Below are 22,237 nucleotides of genomic sequence, written 5' to 3'. Positions count from 1 at the left end.
GCTCCTCCATTGGGGGCCCTGTGATCCATCCAATAGCTGACTGTGAGATCCACTTATGTGTTTGCTAGGCCCCGGCCTAGTCTCACAAGAAACAGCTATATTAGGGTTCTTTCAGCAAATGCTTGCTAGTGTATGCAATGGTGTCATCGTTTGGAGGCTAATTATGGGATGGATCCCTGGTTATGGCAGTCTCTAGATGGTCCACTCAAAGATAGTTTATTTCATCCAATGTAAATTTATAACCAAATCATTTCATCAACTAAAAATGTATTTCCCAATTGCAGTAAGGGTGAGACCAAAGTACAACAAACTATTAAAACAAAACAAAACAAAACAAAACAAAACAAAACAAAACAAAACAAAACAAAACAAAGCAAAGCAAAAACCAAAAAACAGTTTCCACGCTACATAGGTGATGCTGGATGTTTCAACAATCAAACTTCTAAATACTAGACCGACTTGATTGACAGCAAGATTGGCTTATTACATTAATCAATTAAATTAGTTAGGCGCTGTGGTTTACACTTACATTAGCAACATAAAGTAAGTTGTTGTAGGAAAAGACATCAGTCAATGAAGTTGGTGAAAGGCTTTTAGTCCTAAGCGTTATGATGAGTCTATTTTATTTTTGGTTGTTTATAGCCAAATGGAAGGCCTTGTGTGATCTGGAGCAAATCGTCCATGTCTGAGGGGAGCAGCATAGCATAGGGGGCAGTTAAGTGACTCTACTGTAGACTGTTCCTGCTTTTCTTACAAGGTGGTGACTGCGACATCATTCAGTAGAGGTAGGATGAGCTAAACTAAACTGTGTGCATGATATTATGTATGGATTGCTTTATGAATTCTCGGGATGAGGCAATTTTCTGGTCATTTCCCTTCAATACCATAATTAATGAAGTGTAACCCCAGTGCTCACAGACTCAAGGTTTGAGAAGAGCAATGGTAAACAAGCAAAAGTTTAGTTAGAAATTAAGGAAAGTACAGAAATATTACTGTCAGAGCTGATACTCAGCTCCTTCCAATGGCCTCTCTACTGGGTCATCATACGTTCTGATTAATCAAGACCCCAAACCACACACATTCTTAAAGAGTGTTAAGTATATGTGTCCTTACCTGTCTTTACATCATTGTAATGAGGCTTCTCTCTCCTTGGGAAACCAAGTTTTAATGGGCCACTTGGTACTAAGTAATAGCACTATGGAGGAACCAGAGGAGTGGGGGGAAGTCCCATCTGCATAGGAATCTGAAAGATAGTCTAAGTGACCCAACCTTCAACACTGAAGAAACAAACATGCTTTCTGAGTTCATCTGGTGGAAGGCTTGATCTGATCAAGGGTACAAGATCTCGGGATCACTGCTTGCTAATGCATTATAGCACTTGGATGCAAATGACTACTGAACTCTTTGAGACTTGACTTTTACTGTGCACAACGTGGTTTTCCTCATCCTGCTTTCTAACAGACAAGTCCTAATCTTCCAGAAAAGATTTACTTCTATGATAGCTGTTTATTGATATCAATGCAGATTAGTTAACTTTTAATAAGCAAAGCACGACTCGATCCCTATGTTCCTGGAGAAGTCTTCATCATAGTTCCCAAGTGCTGACAAATTTCTGTTTGAATAAAGTTGCTAAATATTCTCCTGGATCCTATGTTAGTTTTTTATACTCTGGACCAAACTGCCATGTTTTTTCTGGCCAATGGATTTAAAATCTAAACATAAAGGTTTATTTTTCATAAATATATTTTGAGTTTGACCTTCACAAGGAACATTCTGAGTGTTGTAATCAGTGAAGTTTCAGGTACTTCTTTACAGAGAGCTACTGTGATTCTGGTTTTTGTGGTTGGACTTTTCTGAACCCATTAGCTACATGGTAACAGAGTGGGGGAATTAAGGTTTTGGGAATCATCACAGTACCCGCTTACCAGAAATTCAATAAAAAACAAACATGACTGATAGATTAATGCTCTAGGTAGCGTATATTTTTGTATATTTTTGAAAAAGGGGTTTGGTAAGCCCTTCAGAGGATACATCAAAAGGACATGAAAATCCAACTTTGATCAATTGAGCCTTTTTTGTAATTGAACTGGACAGCTCATGTTAAAAGATCAGATAAGTGAGCCAAAATTTAGGCACACACATGAGATGGGTTACTCCATGGGTGGAGAGTGAGGCTATTTTTTAGTTTAAATAGGAAGGCAGGCAGATGTCATTTTCTAGTGACTATACATTGTTAGACCAGAACCTTCTTCATTCATTTATAGCATCATTGGAATGTGTCTGATTCCTCATTATGACTACAAAGCACAGTTAGTATCTAACTCTCTGTACAGATTTTTTAAAAATGTGTTTGTGGGTCAAGACCAAAACAATACTTGAAAATGAAATATTCTCTTGATAGACTTTGTAGGAAAAAATGGTATCCTAAAGTTCGGTCTCAGTAGAAATGTAGGAAATTTTATTTCTTCATAAGTAGTATTTGTATTGCTGGATTATGCAACAAAATATGTGAGTGAAGTGATTTAAGAAAGGAATGGTTTATATTGGCTCCTAGTTCGAGGGTATAGTCCATCATGATGGGGGAAGTCATGGAGGCAGAGAGTACAGAAAACTGGCCATATTATGTATGCAGCCAGGAAGCAGAGTGGAATGAATGCAGGTATTCAGCTCTTTTCTCCTTTTTACTCATGCATTAGCACTGGAACCTTAGCCCGTGGGATGATGCCACCCACAACTAAGGTGGGTCTTGCTCGCAGAGTTAAATGGCTCTAAATACTCTTTCCCAGGCAAGCCCAGAGGCTTGTCTCCTTCGTGGGAGGAGACAATCCTGCAAAGTTGACACTGAGTATTACTTATCCCAGTGTTCTACAATAAGATAATGAATTTCCATTTGGTTAAATTAATACACAATGTTTATTCCAAATTGTTGAAAAAAATCCTGATTTTTTTTGTTGTTGTTTTAAGGGTTGATTAGAATTTGTAAAAAATATAATTATTGATATGCTTTAAATAGAAGAAATATTTTTTTTCTTACTCTGATGGAAACCTTTGGATCTAAAGGGAGTTCTAAAGTGCAGAGAGCTAAAACTTGTGTCAAAGTTATAAGACTATCCCATTTTAAAGCTGAAATATCAAAGAAGTGAGCTAGGCTATAAGTACTGAGTAGAATCAGTGCTCACATCTCTGGTTTTCTAGTTTCTCTATCATCTCCACTACCATAGTCGGAGCAGAGTTCTTTCTTGAGTGATGCTTGTGTGTCTTGTTTCAGTCAAGTTTAAAACATAAATGACCAGAGATTGCAAGTTTAACTCCAGGAATTCCACATTCCAAGACGGAGGTTTGCCAGCTAGGAATTTTGGACCAACACCTTAGACAAGAAGACTGGGCCTTGTACTAGAGCTCCTTTGTTCACTCGCTGGGTGGGATGTGCTCCAGTAAGGAAGGATGTCTTTGAGTGGGTGTTTCTTCTCTCATTGGCTGTCTTCCAAAGGAAACTCAACATCAAGCTGTCAGTACTGAAGATCTGAAAGAGTGATCTGGCCTGCACGCCAGTGTGCCTACTTCCTGCCTTAATGGGATGGGTGCTCTGTGCCCACTGCTGACTAATCCACTCTGTGCAGGACACTACTGGTTCACATAGTCACTACAGCAAAAGCCGTGGTGTTGTCCCTGCTCTAAGCAAAAAAAGATTGAGACTTGTGTAAGATCATATTGCAAGCCCAAAACTCATGATCTTCCTTGAAGTTGTGTCTTAGAATAAAAGAAGGGGTGATGCATGATCTCAAATTTAAGGTTCTCTGAATCACTTGATACTGGAGAAAACTTGAATGTTGAATTGTTATCCTGGTTAACACTACCACCACTAGAGAGAGTTTTGGTATTTACTACTGACTAAACCACGTTTTAGTTTAGTTAGGCATCTAAACACAGAGATGTCATTCCTAGCTTTTAGGGTATAGACCAAACTATGGAAGCAAAATAATTCATTAAGAATAAATTCAAAAAACCTATTTTCTTATTAACACCTCCAAGTGTGGATGAACCTTACAGTAATTTAATTTACCGTAGTAAGATTACTTATTAGGTACACTAAGATCTATTTTATCTGTTATTATTCAGTACAAACAGGAATATTAGAAACTACTTACACTGACCTTCCTCAGAAAACAGAATTATTTTTATTTTTACTTTTCTTTTCAATAGTACTTTCTCCTTAGGCAAGTCAGTAGATTTTCTCTGGAACTTAGCCTTCTCATCGGTGAAGTTGGGATGATAGGCTCGGTGAAACAGGTTCATACCACAATAATAACAGACTAAGTGTTAAATAGTCTGTGGTTTCTAGGGAAGCAGTACCAACTGAAATAACACAACTTCATTTAAAATATATGTATGTGTATGTATACTTATGTATATTGTGTGTTATTTTAGCTAAGTAGAAGATAATATGATTTTCTATGTCCTGTTAAAGCGTACTTTTTGCTATTAACTTCACTTCCCCCCCTCTCCTCCTATATAGTTCTCACCCCTGCAGAATTAAGTCTCCTCCCCCTTTTGTATTTCATCTTTAATATCATTGTTATTCATCCCTTTGTATAAGGTATGAGAACTTCCTTTCTTGTGGCTGGTCAGGGCAATCCAAGAGACTTTCAAAAGAATTATTCCTCTTGCTCTTTGTTGCCTCCCAGAAATTGAAGGCCAGCTCCTATTGCTGAAGAGACTGATACTTTGAACATAAGACTCTGATGAATCAACCTATATCTGACCTGAAAACATCATCTCTAGGAATTAGCCAGAAGGTGCTGTGCAGACAGCTAAAGGGGGGAAACAATAATTTTTACCAAGCTATGGTGCCTGTGAACCACAGATATTGAAAAGATGCATTAGTGTCATACATGTCCTGGAGGTAACCAATGGCTGATTGGACTTAAGGACCATTTAGTAGAAGGGAAATCATGTAAAATTTACAGTGTAAACCTAGCCAACAGTCTTCGGCTAGTGAAGTCCTGGATCCTAAAGAATAAGCTAGTACTTTCCTAGGCTGATATAATTCCTAACCAAATTATAAATACTTATCTTGTTAGCCACAGAAAAGAGTATCTCTCACCTCTCATCAAAGAGCTTTCTTTTTGGCAACAGAGACTATCCAGCCCCAGGATATGCACAACACAGTCCCTATACCTCAGGCTCAGGGAACTTCACAGAAAAGAGACAGAAAGAGATTCAGAGCCAGAGGACTAAGAAGTCTGCTGCAAATTTTGTGATCTAGATTTGACAGGGAAGTTACACCCATGAAATATTAACAATTTGGCTTCCTAAACAAAACCCAAACAATGACAATACCAATGGCATGCCAGTACGGGCAGGGAAATCTCAGATGCTCTGTCTGCCTCTAGATGAAGAGCTATAGATAATCACTACTGAAAGAATGAAAATTACCCTTCCCAGAAATGAGCGCCATAACTGCTATCCTATACCAAGTGGCTATCCCTGAAAACATACATACAAGCAATGGTAAATGGACTCAGTGGATTGACTATATAGCAGTAATTATTAAAATAAAAAGGAGATATAAGTTTGAAAATGAGTGGCAAGGGGTATGGGAAAGTTTAAAAGGAGAAAAGGGAAGGAGGAAAGGGTGGAATATTTTAATTAAAAATAAAATAAACAACTTAGCTGTTGCTGATGGCAGAAGTCTTGGTAGCTCCAAATAAAGCCTTAAGTTGCGGGTTCATCTCTGCTTGGGAGGTTCACATCATTATAAAGCCTTAAGTTGGGAGTTCATCTCTGCTTAGGAGGTTCGCATCATTACACCCATGGCTTCCCATCTTTCCCACAGAAAATCCTTCTTCTCCTTGATATTTATAGTGTATACCTCAGACATAATATGTTCTAAGAATGTTTAAGTCACTACACTGGGGTAATCATACATTATATAAAAGCAAACATAGTGCCCACCATAGATGGAATTCAACTTAACTATTATGACCAGAAGAAGGAGGATAGAATCAACTTGATCATTTCTTTTACCAAGTCAAAAATCCTGACTTATTTCAAAGAAGTCTTTCAATATAAACTTATGAATTGTAGATACATGTGGATGATGGGCATATTTTGATAATTTTGCTAGATTTTTTTACACATCTGAATGACAGGTAGAATGCCAAGCACTGGAAGCTTAGAAATTAACCAGGTGTTCGTGGCACTTGAGTACACCCAGAAAGCACCTACGCTACTCATGTGCTTTGGAATGTTCTTTTAAAGCCTGACTTCTTTCTATGAGTTTGTGGTCTTCATTCAAGAAAAGCAAAATAACCAAGAAAGAAATCAAGTGCGTGAAATTAGGTGAAACTTGCCAAGGGAAACACGACTAAACTTAAGAGACAGTACAGCCCTATGCTCAGATCATCTCTATTTTCTCTTTCCCTGCCCCTTCACACGGAGAAACCTCCTGTGAGATGAAGGGACTGGGTAGCTGGGTTCTGGCATCACCCAGTGTCACAGTGTGAACTCATGATAACGCCACCACTATCTCTTAGATAGCTTGTGCTGTTTATTTTTTCTCCTCTACTTCCGTTTTTATTGGCTGAAATCCAATGAATCAAAGAGGAAGGAGACAGCAAAGGGTTCCCACCTAATCTATGTCCAAGTTTTTTTTTTTTTTAACTTCTACATCCTTACTGTCAGTGGCTAAATAAAATCACAAGTAAAATGCAATAGTGTGTGTGTGTGTGTGTGTGTGCATAATGCAAATCTAATTACATATAACAAAACCCACTTGCCTTTGACGATTTAATAATGATTTATATCATACATTTTAATGGGTAAGGTATCCCAGCTTTCTCTTAAAAATCCAACATCAGATCTACTGAGCCTTGTTGTCAATTTTTATTTAGTATTTTTAATGTCTGTTCTTTTAAAAATCAGCCAGATGATCAATATAGTATTATTTCTTGGGCATAGCATCTATTAGAGTAGGATTTATATGTTTTTTTCATTAAGATACTAGGAATATTAGAATTTGCCTTTATTAATAGTATTATTTCAAGAGAATGATCAAACTTGATATATTCTTTCAAGCAAAGCTTTTGAAAAATATAGTTTCTGCACTTTTTACTTAGCATCTAACATCACTCAAAAATCCACACTTTGAATCGAAAGACAGTACCTAAAAATGACATCACAGAGCACATGGTTAGAGGGAGATAGGACATAGTACTTCCTTTGTCTCCGGCTCCAGCAGCACGAATCTAATGGTTGAATAATGTGCTTTGGAGGACAGTGGTGTCTTTCACTGAAACACTGAGCTGGAAGTTCCAGCCAGCCAGTGTGCTCTTTCCACTCAGGCAGCAGAGACGTCCCATGCTGAGAGCATCTGGGGAGATGCTGGCGCTGGCACAACACAGAAGCAGCTTAGAGACAAGCTGCGACTAGTGGATGTGAACCACAGGTGTTTAATAAGTAGCTCTCCTGGAGCAGATGCTTAAATACAGAAGATTGAAATGATGGGTGAGTTATCTCTAATACTGGTGCCCATCATGCAGCCTTCTATTCAAAAGAATTTTTGTATACTTGAGATGCAATTGATCAGATCCAAGAGTCTCTTGTCAGTGATACAGCCATGCCCATTTGTAGCTACTTTGACAGTCTCAGTTATGTCTTGGCCAAGGGCTTGAGATGATTTTAAAACAATGTGAAACCTTTGATATTATATTTGTGGTAAGGTAAGTAGTGATCCACCATCCTCCATCCTTTGATTCTGAGTCATGGTTTAATATTTTTATAGAAAGGAAGTTTACAAGACATAATATTTGCAAGAGAAATTGATTAGAGAAAAGTATTTATGACGGTGGAAAAATCTATTCCTTTGAGGCAAAAAATGTACGTGTCAAGTATTTGCATACACTCAGAAGAAAACATTCTGTTGGAATTTCAGCTCACTTTGTTCTTGCTTCTTCTGTGCAATGAGGTTAGGAGTTTTTCTACTTAGAATTTGTGCCATTATCTGGATGGTTCTCTAGAAAATGCCCCATGGCACGCTCTTCCTAAAACCAAAATGGAAAAAAAAAAAAGTCATGTTGAACCTGGTGGTAGAGGCCTCTCTAATCCTAGCTACTCAGGGGTCTAAAGCAAGAGCATGGCAAATCCAGTGTCTGGATCCAGGATCTAAGACACTCTGAGCAAGACCCCGTCTCATAATATAAAAGGCAAGTGAAAGCTACAGGTATAATCCAGTGATACCACACTTGCTTAGCATGTGTGAGGCTTTAGGTACAATGTCTAGAAACACACACACACACACAAAACAAGGAGGGAGTGGAAAGAAATGAGAAAATTATACTGATTTTCTTGGGTATAGATTGAACATATTATTTTATCAAATATCATTCAAAAAGACCTGCCATCTACATGCCTTGCTACAAGGCAAAGTATTCTTGCTCTCACAAGCCCTCAGAAGGAAACAGTATCTATGCCTTAGCTTTGTTATTATATAGGAAACCAAGTTGCTTTTGCTTGAAATTTTCATTTCACTCCTGCTAAAGACAAATCTCCTCATATAATACATAAATAACATGGAATATATAAATATGATGTGTAATTCCAGTAATTGTCATCAGTGTTACTATGGCAGAGAATGGGGACAATTGTGTTCCAGTCTGTCCTAACCCAGAGGCTCATACCAGCCAGAGCTTACCTACTTGATGTTCCAAGGGGATCATGAAAGGAATCTATTAATATTTTTCTTTCTGCCAACTCCTCCACAAACCTAAATGGTAATCCAGAGCATGGAGGAGATTTGGCTGAAATTGTAAATTCATCTCCTCTCGGAGAAGGGAAACAGATGCCTGCAGCTGAGCCCTCCTACGCTCCAGCTCCCAACAACAGTGAGCTTTGCCTCCACCCAGACTGCTGGGGCGCTGGCCTTCTTCTTCTGTTTTTAGTCCTGTGCCTCAATTGGAAACACGCTGGGCTGTTTGCTCGGCAGCCCACCCAGCCCACCCACTTTTGGTGGTTTGGCTTCACTCTGGTTTGCCTGCAGGTGTGACCTTACTCACCTAGAGCTTGCCTCTCTACCATTTTCCTGAAGTTTAAAAATACCACTGGCTCCGAGAGGACAGCAAGCAAGTTGATTTTTATACCCTCCTGGAAATATATAATTATAAACTTTTGTGACCTCTATGAACTTGTGTGTGTGTGTGTGTGTGTGTGTGTGTGTGTGTTCCTACAGCCCTGGGATTACTGCAGAGAATCCCTGAGGCACAGGAAAAGCAGTCAAATTGCAGACAAATTTAGTGGGTTGCCTCCACAGCTATAACTTGCCCAGGGGTTGGTTAACACCTCCATCACCTTAGGCCCCAACCTGCAATTAGATAACCATTTCAGCAGTGGTGTGGCAAACCCAAGTCCAGCCTCCTTCTCAATGGGCATGTTAACCCCATGAAAGTAATAAACTCTTTTCTTTGTACAGTGAACTGCTGGACATGACTAGAACACTACCTTAGCTATATTGAGTAGACAGGAGCTGATTTTTTTTTCCCCACACGGAACCACACTTTAAATCTTTGTGATCTGTCATAGCTCGTTCTATAATTCCAAACCAGCAATATTCAAAATAGCACAATAAGTACTGTTAGCAAGATGTGGAAAATTTCTTGAGCAGCAGCAATGTACCCCAGAAGCCAGGATGTTTGCTGGACATTAGCTTCACTTGTGTTCAACCTGCATTGGCTGTCCCTTCGGGACTTGAATTTAGGACTTCAAAGTAGACAGATGGACATAAATAGGCTGGGTCTCATGAACTCTCGAAGAGACCCTCTTGCCTCCTGACCTTATAAACTCACATCATGATGCTTTTCCTTAGGGAAACCTCATATTTCCTCATAACTCCCCTGGAATTTTCTTCCCTACAAAGAAACAGCTGAAGTTTACTGCTGCATGAAGACGGAACTTAGTACCAGTGTTTTAGAACCCAATGAACTATTTTTTTTGACATGTGGAAACCAAGGCTTCGGTGGCTCGTTACTGTCACAAGATGGGTTCATGGGAAAGCTAAGAAGAGCAGGGCCTCTGTGATATGCTGGTATTATGTCCCAACTCCTACAATCAGCACAGATGGTTTCAGGGAGGTGACTGTCTGCCTTTTCTCATCTGGGAGAAGAGAATCACTCACGAGATGGTGTTTATTCTTATTTTTATTTCTCTGCCTCTCTCCATGTTATTGTATTTCATGACAGTGTGTAGGGGCTTCCATGGCTGCGTTCCGGTTTTAAAGACTGAACTTCGAAAAGGGTCATTTCAGTTTAGAGAATCTGGAGTTTGTTCTCCACACTATGCTATTCCACAGTGATGGAAAAGAGTTTGCATCAGCTAGGCCCTGTGCTTTGCTTATACTCGGAAGAAACTCTTCACAAGTTCAACTTGAGACTTGACAGGAAATTTTAAGTCGTTTTTTTTTTTCTTTCATCTTTCACAATGAGTTTTCATCAGACTCTTGAGATCTACACGGTGAGTTAATATCATGTAAATATCTTTAAAGTAATTAATTTTGGTGATGAATTAGGGAAAATGTATAGCGTATTTAAATAAGAATTTCTCATGTATAGAATGTCCATATTGAAAACATTCTGCTGAGGAAATATATCTTATAGAACTTTATACCAGCTTTCCCTCACTGCTAAGAAGTTTGCATAAAGAAGTATCCCACAATGAGACAGAAAGCATGTCAGTTGTACCTGCAGTTTGCATTTCTCTAAACCTTCACTATTTAAACTGATTCCATTTATGTGCACAAGCCGGAGTGGATTATTTTTATGGCCCCAAATTAAAGGTTCATGTGGAAAACTTGAGCTAACATCCAGACCTAACATCCTTCCGGCTGCCATCTTCACCCAGGCCCCTCCCACCTCATTGGGAAGGCCAATTTGCAAACCCCAAATTTGCTTCTAGCTGTTAATTTCAGGTTCATCACCTACACCGCATTACACAAAACAAACAGAAAGTAATAACAGTTACCAGCTCTTAGAGTTTATTTTCCTCTACCTCTCCACAGACCGTGCTCTGTTGACTGTATATGAAGACCTCTAAAGGAAAACAGCAGTCATGATATTAGGCTCCCAGAATACGGAATGGGCAGATGGTAGAAATGAATGTGATCAATACATCATGCTGTTAAATAACAACCACCATGAAAGGACAGTAAAATGTCATATTTGAGCATCCCATTGTAGGCCAAGTGTACTGCCAGTGTGGACAAGTTAATGCTCAAAAGTTAGTGATGTGCTATATGTGACATCATCGCCTGCCTGGGTGTGAGAGCGGCAATTAACTTTTATGAGGCTGGGATTCTCTCTTCTTTGGTGCTATTTGGCAATATCTTTCCAGGTTAGCCAGTTTGCCAGTGCAGTGCTGCCTAGGTAATCCACACAGAAAGCTTTTCTTCCTGTGAGAGAATCACGTGAAGTACACATGAGTGAGTCTCGCCTATTGTTTCTCTAGTCTTTCTTTGTGGATAACAAAACACACCAAAGGCAAGTAAGACCAACCTCTGATGAACACTTGGATGCTACTTGGCTGTCCCTTAGTGTAGGCTTGCTTTGGCGATTTGAGACTTTGTGATGCTAGTGTGCCCTGCCGTAGAGATCATTATCACATAAGCAGACTCTCAGAGTGACTGGTCATCATTTGTACTTCTTGTCATTTGCCAAGTCTTCATGATAAGGTGGCTGTGATAGTCAAAGACATTTTGTCTCAGGTAGCTTTGTATTCATGTAAATGAGTGAAAATTTAAAACACTTATAATTATGGCTAAACAAAACTCTGGGGATTTTTATTTTCCCATAATTAAACCTGTTTTCTTTTCTTGTTTCCTGAATTTGTTGGTGAGCCAAGGCTTGTAAAAAAAAATCCCATAACCTCTAACCTCATTCATTTTTTTTGGTTGTCTGTTGTCTGTTTCTCCCTACTTTGCTCACAGGATTTGAGCTGAACTAACCTCTTCCCATCCTTGAATGATCCAGCTTTCGTCTTACCTGTAGGCAGGCAGTCACCCTTGCTAACCGAGCCGACCAGAGCTTTTCTGTTTCTCTCCTGACCTCCTCTCTGCAGGGCTTCCCATTTAAACCACATGCTGTCCTCTGCTGTTTGCTTCTCTCTTAGACATATTTCCTTCAGTCCGTCCTTAATCCCCTTCTCGCCTTTCATCTCTCACTTTTTTCTCTCTGTTTCTCTTCTTAGTCATCTTTTGCAGTTTTTTGTTTTTGTTTTTGTTTTTGTTTTTGTTTTGTTTCTCTGTAACACTCGGAATTGACTCTAGGGCCTTGCAAGTGCTCGGGAAATGGTCTGCTGCCCCTGGTCTACACCACAAACTGTTTTTTTTTTTTTTTTTTCCTGCATGCTTCTCTATGTACCATGTGTGTTCAGGGCCTACAGTAGCCAGACACTGGAGTTATAGATCGTTGTAAGCCACCATGCAGATATGGGAATTGAACCCAGGCCCTCTGGAAGAGCAACGAGTGCTCATAATTGCTGAGTCATCTCTTCAGCCCCCTGATCATGGCACTGTCTCTACAAAATTTATACATAGTCTATTGTACTCAGCTACTTGTTCTGCTACAGTAATATCACTTTCTGTTTCTACTATCTATCTATCTATCTATCTATCTATCTATCTATCTATCTATCTATCTGCATTTCTAATAATTTGTATATCCCATACAGTCAGGGATGCTATCTTTTTAAAAAACAAACTGTTCCCTTTTTAAAATATTCATTTATTTATTTTATGTATGTGAGTACACTGTCAGTGTCTTCAGATACATCAGAAGAGGGCATCAGATCCCATTACAGATGGTTGTGAGCCACCATGTAGTTGCACTCAGGACCTGAATTGAACTCAGGACCTCTGGAAGAGCTTTTAACCTCTGAGCCATCTCCCCAGCCCCTGCTGTCTTATACGATATTTTATTTTTAGAACCTGGGACTGTGAAGACACACAGAAGTTTCAGAAGTCTTTATTGAGTGAGTGGGTGGATGTAGTGGATTGGAAGTATGAACAGGGCAGAAAAGAAGTGCTGTGTATGTTATTCACTCGTCACTTAGAGATGATAATACTTTAAAACTTATGCTTGAATTTTGATAGGCCTTTCTGGTACTGATATGTAAGATGGCTTGGAGGTTGCAAGGGTATTGAATAACTGTGAGGCCACATGCTGAACTTAATCCCGGAGAGAAAAGAGAAGAAACTTATAATGGAAGGAAATCAGACGAAGGGGTGGATTTGATACACATAAATAGAATAAATGATGAGATTTTTGAAACCTTGGAGAAGAAAGAAAGAAGAGATACACAGAGTCTTAGCCTGTATCTAATATCTTTCATGCTATGAACACTATCAGAGAGGATGTGGACCATTGTGGAATGGTGTTTGGATTGTTGGGCCTGAGGGATATCCAAGGAAAAGTATCTAGCAGACATTTGCAAGCAAGGATAAGTATGTATGCTGCTAGCATCTGAACACTGAGGAAGCCTTGACTCAGACTTGGTCATCTAGGGAGAATGAGTACAGAGAGAAGATCTAGGTAGAGGGGCATGCTCATTGGGATGTTGGCTGCAGACACATTTGGCTGCAATGGCATCGAATGTCTGCAACTAAAGTGTATCCACCTCTCACATCCACACTACCGTCATCTGTTCTTCCTATATCTGTGCCCACATCCCCTCCCTCATCCCCTCTAGCCCCCTCTCCTTTCTTTACCAGCCATCAGCTTCATTCTCTAACAAAGCAAATGTCCTGTGTCTCTATCTCGCTTTTCTCAGAAAGAAAATCCAACTGAGGAAGTCTGTGATTTGGTTCCCATCAGGTCAGGGTCCACCCCTGGAGGCAAGCTGTACAAATACCATCATTAGTGTTGCAGAGGAAACAGACACTTTCAAGAGAAGCTTTGTGCCTGGAGAATGTCATTAACTGTGGTGCAAGGGGTGGAGCCCTGTCCTGGAGGGAAGGAAACAAGCCATAGACTTAGCTGATGGATCAGCTAGTATCTTTCTTTCCAGAATTTGAAGCTAGAGATGCAGGTCATTTATTCAAGAGTCTGATGAGATATGTCTTTGTGGACTTAACTGCAGCTATTCCCCACATTAGTGAGAAGAGCTGTTGCTTAGTCCGTGGTGAGACCTTATGTCTACTTTCACTGTGCAGTTTTAGGTGTTTTCTTTTACTGTTGGTTTCTTTTTCAATTACACTTCTGAAATTATAATATAACCACGACATTTCCCCCTTCCCATTCCTCCCTCCAAACCTTCCCATATACCTGTTTGCACTTTCCTTCAAATTTATACTTCTTTTTAGCTTTTTTATTATTACATGCATACATGCATACACATATATGTAAAATAGATACATACAAATATATGTTTCCACTGTCTCTTCTGCAATATCCTCTGAGCCTTACATGTATTTTATAGATTTCTTTTGTTTCCAGAGGAAGTATGGCTTGTGCTATTAATTAAAGGAACACGTCTTCGAATTGCTTGAAAATCTTAACCTGAAAGTTTTGTTTAGGCAGTTCTTAATGCCAGAGATGATGCTACCTCTGATGACCTGAGGACCACAATGTGAATAACGCCAGTAAGATGAAGCATAGTAAGGAAGTCTGAGGAAGTAGGACAAGATGGTAGAAGTGAAACTCGAGCAGCCTGGTAAGGATGCTCTTGGAGGCATCTGTATTATAAAGCATGTGAGAAGCGTCAGTCTGAATAATTGTCACGAGTCAACACATCCTCTTCAGTATTATGTTAGCAGCACATGCATTATATGGTAAGAAAGTCCTTGACTTCATTAATCTAGAGTTGTGCATTTGTAGCCTATGAATATGAACAAGGAACGAAACATACCAGTGCTAAGCAGTAGATTAAGTAATATAGCATGCAGTTCATGTTGTTTCAAGTTATCTATTTCATGAGAGACAGGAAAGGCTCACCCACTGCTTGAAGGAGAAGGGTTTCTCATAAAAAACGAACATGAGTGTGCTTGTGTATATAGTGTCTAATCCTCTTTCTTTTTTTTTCTCTTTTTTTAATTTTTTTAATTCGGTATTTTTCTTCATTTACATTTCAAATGCTATCCTAAAAGTCCACCAGACACTCCCCTCACCCACTCCCCTACCCACCCACTCCCCTACCCACCCACTCCCACTTCTTGGCCCTGGCGTTCCCCCTTACTGAGGCATGTAAAGTTTGCAAGACCAAGGGGCCTCTCTTCCCAATGATGGCCAACTAGGCCATCTTCTGATACATATGCAGCTAGAGATACGAGATCCAGGGGTACTTATTAGTTCATATTGTTGTTCTACATATAGGGTTGCAGAACCCTTTAACTCCTTAGGTACTTTTTCTAGCTCCTCCATTGGGGACCCTGTGTTCCATCCTATAGCTAACTGTGAGCATCCACTTCGGTGTTTGCCAGGCCCCGCCATACCCTCACAAGAGACAGCTATATCAGGGTCCTTTCAGCAAAATCTTGCTGGTGTATGTAATGGTGTCAGCGTTTGGGGGCTGATTATTGGATGGATCCCTGGGTATGGCAGTCTCTAGATGGTCCATCCTTTCGTCTCTGCTCCACACTTTGTCTCTGTAACTCCTTCCATGGGTGTTTTGTTCCCAATTCTTTTTTTTTTTATTTTTTATTACATCTTTTCCTCAATTACATTTCCAATGCTATCCCAAAAGTCCCCCATACCCTCCCCCCCCCACTTCCCTACCCACCCATTCCCATTTTTTTGGCCCTGGAGTTCCCCTGTACTGAGGCATATAAAGTTTGCATGTCCAATGGACCTCTCTTTCCAGTGATGGCCGACTAGGCCATCTTTTGATACATATGCAGCTAGAGTCAAGAGCTCTGGGGTACTGGTTAGTTCATAATGTTGTTCCACCCATAGGGTTGCGGATCCCTTCAGTTCCTTGGGTACTTTCTCCAGCTCCTCCATTGGGGGTCCTGTGATCTATTCACTAGCTGACTGTGAGCATCCACTTCTGTGTTTGCCAGGCCCCGGCATAGTCTCACAAGAGACAGCTATATCTGGGTCCTTTCAGCAAAATCTTGCTAGTGTATGCAATGGTGTCAGCGTTTGGATGCTGATCATGGGATGGATCTCTGGATATGGCAGTCTCTAGATGGTCCATCCTTTGGTCACAGCTCCAAACTTTGTCTCTGTAACTCCTTTCATGGGTGTTCTGTTCCCAATTCTAAGGAGGGGCATAGTGTCCACACTTCAGTCTTCATTCTTCTTGAGTTTCATAATCCTCTTTCAAGAGATCTAAAGTACATCTCCAGAGCAAGCACGCCAGTGGGGCTTAGAACCGTTCACTTGCTTAATGAAGTATTATCTCTTGCAGTTGAGTATGGAATGTTCTCTTGACGTGATGATCAAGGAAAGAGAGGGTTGGCAGTTGAAACATGAATGGTATTACAGAAGAGCAAGCTGTGTTTGGGGTCAGGGTGCATGGGCATACGGTCAGAGACTGAAAACGTTATCAACCTGAAGGCAGTCCATCAGCATCTTTCAGTTCCCTATCTTGTTAGGTTTCTCCTTGTGTCAGACCTAACTGGACCGATCCAAATAAATAATTTCCTTTTGAACTCATGCCAAAGTCATCGTGACAACTTCCTCTGAATGCTGCTTCCAAAAAGATTTGGAGATTGAATAATCACAAGAGGAAATGAAACAGTCATCTGGTTAACTTTGGAGGGACTGGTGGTGAGGACTGATGTCGTAAGGCTGTGGGAGTGAAGTGGTCTCCTCACATGGCTGCTGGAAGCTCCAGTGGGAAATGAGAATGGCCACAATCAGCCTGTGGTGCCAGAGGCCTTCCCAGATATGGAAAGGCTCTCTCTGAAAGCAGAGCTTAAGGAGAATGGGGAGATGGGGCTGTGTCCCTTGCCATGTCTGTCTGTCACATTAACACAGAGATGTCACAGCCAGATTGCCTTTTAGATTCCTTCCCAGCCTGAAAATGTGCAAGGTCATCAGAAATGGACTAAATACATGCTCTGATGACGTTGTCCATTCTGAATGTCATCAGCCACACAGGTGTTGTCAGCATCTGACATGTTATTTACATTTCATTGATGTTACTTCCATCTGGCAGCTGTTGCCTTGAGCTGCAGGAACACGTGACTCTCCTGACCCTTTAGTGATGACACTGGCCCCAGAATTCTCAGCTGTTGACTTTAGGGCTAATTTTTAGAAACTAACAGAGCTACTAGATATTTTAAACTTTCAAAACATCAAATGAGCTCTGAACTCCTTACAGCCTGACATCTCACCATATATATTGCAGACAACTGAAAGTAATGAACATGTAACCCAAGCTACATCTTTCTGGGGGTGGATTTTACTAGCTACCTTCTCAAGTTGCTCGCTACAGCTATCCAAGAACTCAAATAAAATTATTTAAGTGTATTCCTTCTGTTTGCTTTGTTGTTGCTGCTGCTTTTGAAATACGGTCTCATGGAGCATTAGTGGGTTTAGAACTTTCTACGTAGCTAAGACTGGCTTAGAACTTTTGATTCTTTTGCTTCCTCCTCTCAAATGCCAGGGTTACACTTGTATCTGACACTTGGGTTTTGTTGCCCATTTAGCAGAGTATAGAAAAAAAATAGATCTTTTAAAAATCAGCCACAAATGATTTCTTGTTTGCTTTACTTAGCAACTGGGTATCCAAAGTTCCCATCTGGGAAAAATTTAAAGGGTATGCACTTCAGATTTCAGAGTGTAAGAATCAAAATTTCTCAAATTAAAAAGAAAATTAAACCATTAGCATAATGTTCACTGGTCCTGGGGAGATGGGTAAGAGCAATTGATGCTCTTGCAGAGGCCAGGGTTGTATTCCCAGCATCCATATAATTGTTCACAGCCATCTCTAACTGCAGTTCCTGGGGATCCAACACTCTCATCTGTTTTCCACAGGCACCAGACACATACACGGTGCACGTAAACACATGCAGCAAAGCGGTCACACACAAGACAATACGAATAATTTTAATTAAAAAAAAAATTAAAGGCATCAAGTCTAGATGCAAGTGCTATTTGAAGAAAGCTTTGACATACAGGCTTCCTGGAGTTTATTTAAGATTAACTGAAAAATAGGCCTTTGTAAGGTACAAACAAGCTAGAGCTAGACATTTATTTACACACACACACACACACACACACACACACACACACTAGCTAAGTTTGAGCTTTGGTTTGTTACTATTTACATTACCTGAAAACGTTTTCTGGCATTAAGTGGAGCTGAGAACACTTTACTGTATATATTTTTGAGAATGCAATGAGTCAGAGACTTTTACTTGGGTAGATTTTAAGGAGACATAGTAACCATGATTTTACTTAAGCCCAACTTAATGCCTACTTCAGTGGCCAACTTTTTAAGAAGCCTTTTCTATAAGAGAATAAATTTATTTCTTATATACGTATGTGTAGATGGTGTGTGTGTGTGTGTGTGTGTGTGTGTGTGTGTGTGTGTGTGTGTGTGTGATGTATGCTTGGGTATGCATATGTATGTAGGAGCGCACTCACTGGTGTATATGCTAAGGACAGAAGCTAATGTCGGCAGTTTCCCTCTATCAGCTTTCCAGTTTGTAATATCTTTCATGGAACCCAAATCTTGCCATTTTAGCTAGATTTACTTGCCAATGTGGCCCATGATCCACCTATCTCTAGGCCCTGAGCTCTTGAGTTCCAGATATATGCCACTGTACCTAGATTTTGCATGGATGCTAAGGATCTGAACTTAGGTCTCCATGTTCACACAGCAATCACTTTATCCACTGAGCTATCTACCCAGCCGCAAATCATTTTCTTCTTACTTATTTTAATTTTATTTTATTATTTTATTTTTACATCCAAACCACAATTTCCCTCTTCCCTCTCTTCTCATTCCCCCAATCTTCTCTTCCCCACCCTATCTACTTCTCCTCCATTTCTCTTCAGAAAAGGGCCAGTCTCCTTTGACAAATTCATTTCTTAACGGGATGGCTCATAGTATAGAAGCCAACTAACATTTGATACATACCAATGAAGTCAAATGCAATTTTCTAACATTTCAATGAACTTCTGAAAACCTACTCAATTTAGGCAATAGCAATACTTATTAGAACTTTCCCATTGATAACTTCTCTCTTCATGGTCCTCTTTGCCCTGAGTTTTTCTATTGCCTGAATCTTTCTATTGTGGTTTTTTTCCCCATGAAAGACTCTAGGCTCACATTCAGAATAATTGGTGAATTTTGATTGTACTGCATAGTAGAGCTGTAACGTTAAGCATGTTGGAGAATCTCTGTTAGTAATATTTGTTTTAGCAAAGAGTAACTCCCACTGTTTTTATAATGCTGAATGAGAAATATATAGCAAAGGCCATTTATAGTGAAGTAGTTTGTGACTTTAATGAATGTTTTGCTATCATTCCTGATGTGACATTGCCTTCATTAAGATAATGGCTCTAGCACTCTGGAAATTCTATCTGGCCACTGTAGTTTGGTCATGTGAAAGAATGCTTTAACATAATTTTAATTCCCTTTATTGCTTTCTTACTTGTCTCATTTCCCAACAACTGCCTGAGGGATAAAGAGTCTGCAAGGTTGGTGCTATTTTAACTCATTTAAATTACTGATGCACAGATTTTGTTCTGTAGTAAGGAACAATGATAGTCAACACTTAAATATTAGCCCTGCATGTCTTGTACAAGTCTCAAGATGCTCCCATATTAACCCATGTCATCCTCCCAACAGCCTAGAAAGGGGTACAAGTTCCTTATTATCCCTGGTGCAAAGGAGGTAAAACTGAGGCACAAAACTGGGTCAAGAGCCAACAGGACAGTTCAGTGCATAGAAGTGCTTGCTATGCAAGCCTGAGGACCTGAATTCAAGCCCCACATCACACAGTGGAAGGGGAATAATTTGGTAACTGGATATAGAAAGTGTGTTGTATTACTTGTGTATTAGATATAGGGAAATGTAGTTCACCTTAGATAAACGATACCCCATCTGTATGCTCACATAGCATGAAATTGATGGGTTTGGTTTTGTTTGTTTGTTTAAAATCTTCCATTTTTCCTTGTCTTGCTTTAACTCTGGTGTCTATTACTGTGTATAAATTATAGGCTAGGATGACTTCTTTCTCTTTTGAACCCAGGATTCAGAAGAGAAAGGAAACTTATCCGAGAGTCTCAATCCTTTCAGTCTCAGGCCGTGCATGAATTAGTTACAAGAAAGAACCCCAAGCCCTATCCAGAGACGTGCTACGACCCATGTATTTCTCACCCACTTTTTGGGCTTACAATTCTTTTGTCTTGGTTTTGTACACCGTGTGGTGTCGTCATTCTTTAATTCACACACATTTCTGTTCATTTAAGCTAGTCTTTTGTGTCTTTACAAATGTGATCACTGATGTCTTGTGTGTCAGGAGCACCCTGGAGTGTTTCCAGCAGCCTGGCTAACATAGTGAGTAGCCTTTGTTTGTGGAATTTACAGACCAATGAGAGAAGACAGACAGCAAATAATTCCACAAGTAGAAGTAACACAACCTCCCTGGGTAGTGCTATGAAGACTGACGTGGAACATGATGCTCTGGGGGGAGATAAGAAAAGGCTTTGGCAGACATTTTTATAGTTGTATTCTTCTTTCTGTCTTTGGTCCTGTCCAAGTTGTCAATGACTCTGGAAGAACAGAGAAAGAGTTAGCAGATGGGGAGCAGAGTTGACCAAATGGTACGACCCAAGCTAGTCCCTGGGAATGACAACGGGGAGAAGCTAACTTCAGCAGGCTAATACCTCTCAGCCTTTGAGTGTATCACTGTGGCAAAGAAGATTAAATGATGTGTGTAATAGCTGTCACTCTCAAGAATGGCTATTGCTTTGTCAGTCATTCAGCTCCACCCAGTAAACACTGAAGTAGTATTAATTGAAGCTTTATGTGTTGTTTTTCTAGTAACTTGTTTGTTTAGAGTGTTGTGCACACAATATTGTTACCATTATTTGTACAAAAATTTTAAAGCATGAATATTAACTTAAGAAACACTGATAAACGGGAACACAGGAGACCTGTTTTTCATCCGATCTGATGTGCAGGGCATAGTTCAGAATAACCAAAAAGATCCTTAATGTTCTTTTACTAAAAATGCTATAGTGGCATATACCTGTTAATCCAACAAGACTGTCTCACAAACACTCCTTCAGTTAACATTGACTGGGAGCTCTCCTGGTACATTGAGACTACAGAGGTGTGCAAAGGAGACATAGCCCTTGGCTTATGGAACTGATAGTTCAACGGCAGAGAATAAAATTTCATTTACAATGCGCTTTCCTTTTGCTGTGTCCATCGACCAAATTGTTGCTGTCCTAGAATGCTTATGGCATGTGCCATAACTTTGGAAGGATTTCTGTTTAAACATCACCTTTGATGAACTAGACTGTGTTTCATTACCATACTTTAGATCCTTTCCCTTGCTTTACTATTTTTTTCCACCTTTGTCACCATTTGAGTGACACTGTTGCTGTGTGTGTTTACTGTTGCTGTGATCAAATACCCTGACCAAAGCATCATGGAGGAGAATGGATTTCTTTTAGCTCACAGTTCTGGGTTATAGTCCATTACCACAGGGAAGTCACAATAGTGAGGGATTGAGACAGCTGGTTCCATTGTGTCCAGAGTTACAAAGCAGAGAGGCATGGCCTAAGGTATGCACGCTTGTCCTCAGTTCTCTTTCTCCACTCTTACAGATAATTCAGGATCTCCTGTCTAGGGAATGGAGCTCCCCACAATGGATGGGTCTTTCCACCTCAACGAACATAACAAGTCCACAGACTATTCTGGTCTAGAAAGTCCTGCACTGGGATTCTGATTCCAGGGGATTCTGCATTGTGTCAAGTTGACAAAACTATCACACCACTTTTCAATATATTATTGTTTTCTTTAGGTCTAAGTCTGAATTGTTAATATTCCATATAATGACTGTTTTGCTTCTTGTTATATTCTGTATAGAACACATTTTATTATATAATAGATAATAAATATTTGCTGAATTTATGAGTAAACAAGATCATATGAATGCATAATTATCAACCACAATAAACAAATGGGAAAGTTATAAAAGTTGTTTGAATTTGAAAAAAAATGCTAAAATATAAGTTGTCTAATTTTCATCTCTGCTTTGCCCCTCCTGCTTTATATTTCAACATTCATT

The 22,237-nt window shown here is 39.8% G+C and overlaps 1 protein-coding gene across 4 annotated transcripts in view; it reads left to right on the top strand.

The window, feature by feature from the left end:
- Adgrg6 (adhesion G protein-coupled receptor G6) overlaps window positions 1–22,237 on the top strand; it is a 138,965-nt gene that overhangs the window by 49,569 nt on the left and 67,159 nt on the right. The window lies entirely within an intron of this gene.

The sequence above is a fragment of the Mus caroli genome, unplaced genomic scaffold, assembly GCF_978045245.1.
Source record: "Mus caroli unplaced genomic scaffold, Mus_caroli_1 scaffold_9, whole genome shotgun sequence".
NCBI lineage: Eukaryota > Metazoa > Chordata > Mammalia > Rodentia > Muridae > Mus > Mus caroli.
Note: the sequence above shows the minus strand (reverse complement) of the source record. Positions and strands in the feature narration are given on the sequence as shown.